We start from the raw sequence: 3,423 nt of genomic DNA, 5'->3' as shown, positions 1-3,423 counted from the left end.
GAGAGAGAGAGAGGAGTAACAACATACTAACAGAGGTAGAGAGAGAGGAGCAACAACATACTAACAGAGGTAGAGAGAGAGGAGCAACAACAACATATTAACAGAGGTAGAGAGAGAGGAGCAACAACATACTAACAGAGGTAGAGAGAGAGAGAGAGGAGTAACAACATACTAACAGAGGTAGAGAGAGGAGTAACAACATACTAACAGAGGTAGAGAGAGAGAGAGGAGCAACAACATACTAACAGAGGTAGAGAGAGAGGAGCAACAACATACTAACAGAGGTAGAGAGAGAGAGAGGAGCAACAACATACTAACAGAGGTAGAGAGAGGAGCAACAACATACTAACAGAGGTAGAGAGAGAGAGAGGAGCAACAACATACTAACAGAGGTAGAGAGAGAGAGAGAGGAGTAACAACATACTAACAGAGGTAGAGAGAGAGAGAGAGGAGCAACAACATACTAACAGAGGTAGAGAGAGAGAGAGAGGAGCAACAACATACTAACAGAGGTAGAGAGAGAGAGAGAGGAGCAACAACATACTAACAGAGGTAGAGAGAGAGAGGAGGAAGCAACAACATACTAACAGAGGTAGAGAGAGAGAGAGGAGCAACAACATACTAACAGAGGTAGAGAGAGAGAGAGAGAGGAGTAACAACATACTAACAGAGGTAGAGAGAGAGAGAGGAGTAACAACATACTAACAGAGGTAGAGAGAGAGAGAGGAGCAACAACATACTAACAGAGGTAGAGAGAGAGAGAGGAGTAACAACATACTAACAGAGGTAGAGAGAGAGGAGTAACAACATACTAACAGAGGTAGAGAGAGAGGAGTAACAACATACTAACAGAGGTAGAGAGAGAGGAGTAACAACATACTAACAGAGGTAGAGAGAGAGGAGTAACAACATACTAACAGAGGTAGAGAGAGAGGAGTAACAACATACTAACAGAGGTAGAGAGAGAGGAGTAACAACATACTAACAGAGGTAGAGAGAGAGAGGAGTAACAACATACTAACAGAGGTAGAGAGAGAGAGAGGAGTACCAACACACTAACAGAGGTAGAGAGAGAGAGAGAGGAGTACCAACATACTAACAGAGGTAGAGAGAGAGGAGTACCAACATACTAACAGAGGTAGAGAGAGGAGTAACAACATACTAACAGAGGTAGAGAGAGGAGTAACAACATACTAACAGAGGTAGAGAGAGAGGAGTAACAACATACTAACAGAGGTAGAGAGAGAGAGGGGAGTAACAACACACTAACAGAGGTAGAGAGAGAGGAGTAACAACATACTAACAGAGGTAGAGAGAGAGAGAGGAGTAACAACATACTAACAGAGGTAGAGAGAGAGAGAGGAGTAACAACATACTAACAGAGGTAGAGAGAGAGAGAGAGGAGTAACAACATACTAACAGAGGTAGAGAGAGAGAGGAGTAACAACATACTAACAGAGGTAGAGAGAGAGAGAGGAGTAACAACATACTAACAGAGGTAGAGAGAGAGAGAGAGGAGTAACAACATACTAACAGAGGTAGAGAGAGAGAGAGGAGTACCAACATACTAACAGAGGTAGAGAGAGAGAGGAGTAACAACATACTAACAGAGGTAGAGAGAGAGAGAGAGGAGAAACAACATACTAACAGAGGTAGAGAGAGAGAGGAGTAACAACATACTAACAGAGGTAGAGAGAGAGAGAGAGGAGTAACAACATACTAACAGAGGTAGAGAGAGAGGAGTAACAACATACTAACAGAGGTAGAGAGAGGAGTAACAACATACTAACAGAGGTAGAGAGAGGAGTAACAACATACTAACAGAGGTGAGAGAGAGAGGAGTAACAACACACTAACAGAGGTAGAGAGAGAGAGGAGTACCAACATACTAACAGAGGTAGAGAGAGAGAGGAGTAACAACATACTAACAGAGGTAGAGAGAGAGAGATGAGTACCAACATACTAACAGAGGTAGAGAGAGAGAGGAGTAACAACATACTAACAGAGGTAGAGAGAGAGAGAGAGGAGTACCAACATACTAACAGAGGTAGAGAGAGAGAGGAGTACCAACATACTAACAGAGGTAGAGAGAGAGGAGTAACAACATACTAACAGAGGTAGAGAGAGAGAGAGAGGAGTAACAACATACTAACAGAGGTAGAGAGAGGAGTAACAACATACTAACAGAGGTAGAGAGAGAGGAGTAACAACATACTAACAGAGGTAGAGAGAGAGAGGGGAGTAACAACACACTAACAGAGGTAGAGAGAGAGAGAGAGGAGTAACAACATACTAACAGAGGTAGAGAGAGAGAGAGGAGTAACAACATACTAACAGAGGTAGAGAGAGAGAGAGGAGTAACAACATACTAACAGAGGTAGAGAGAGAGAGAGAGAGAGAGTAACAACATACTAACAGAGGTAGAGAGAGAGAGAGAGGAGTAACAACATACTAACAGAGGTAGAGAGAGAGAGGAGTAACAACATACTAACAGAGGTAGAGGAGAGAGAGAGGAGTAACAACATACTAACAGAGGTAGAGAGAGAGAGAGAGGAGTAACAACATACTAACAGAGGTAGAGAGAGAGAGAGGAGTAACAACATACTAACAGAGGTAGAGAGAGAGAGAGGAGTAACAACATACTAACAGAGGTAGAGAGAGAGAGAGAGGAGTAACAACATACTAACAGAGGTAGAGAGAGAGAGAGGAGTAACAACATACTAACAGAGGTAGAGAGAGAGAGAGAGAGAGGAGTAACAACATACTAACAGAGGTAGAGAGAGAGAGAGAGGAGTAACAACATACTAACAGAGGTAGAGAGAGAGAGAGGAGTAACAACATACTAACAGAGGTAGAGAGAGAGAGAGGAGTAACAACATACTAACAGAGGTAGAGCAGAGAGAGAGAGAGGAGTAACAACATACTAACAGAGGTAGAGAGAGAGAGAGGAGTAACAACATACTAACAGAGGTAGAGAGAGAGAGGAGTAACAACATACTAACAGAGGTAGAGAGAGAGAGGAGTAACAACATACTAACAGAGGTAGAGAGAGAGAGAGGAGTAACAACATACTAACAGAGGTAGAGAGAGAGAGAGGAGTAACAACATACTAACAGAGGTAGAGAGAGAGAGAGGAGTAACAACATACTAACAGAGGTAGAGAGAGAGAGAGGAGTAACAACATACTAACAGAGGTAGAGAGAGAGAGGAGTAACAACATACTAACAGAGGTAGAGAGAGAGAGAGGAGTAACAACATACTAACAGAGGTAGAGAGAGAGAGAGGAGTAACAACATACTAACAGAGGTAGAGAGAGAGAGAGGAGTAACAACATACTAACAGAGGTAGAGAGAGAGAGAGGAGTAACAACATACTAACAGAGGTAGAGAGAGAGAGAGGAGTAACAACATACTAACAGAGGTA

The sequence above is a fragment of the Salvelinus alpinus genome, chromosome 13 (genome assembly GCF_045679555.1).
Source record: "Salvelinus alpinus chromosome 13, SLU_Salpinus.1, whole genome shotgun sequence".
In the NCBI taxonomy this organism is placed as follows: domain Eukaryota; kingdom Metazoa; phylum Chordata; class Actinopteri; order Salmoniformes; family Salmonidae; genus Salvelinus; species Salvelinus alpinus.
This window is presented reverse-complemented; position numbering follows the sequence as displayed.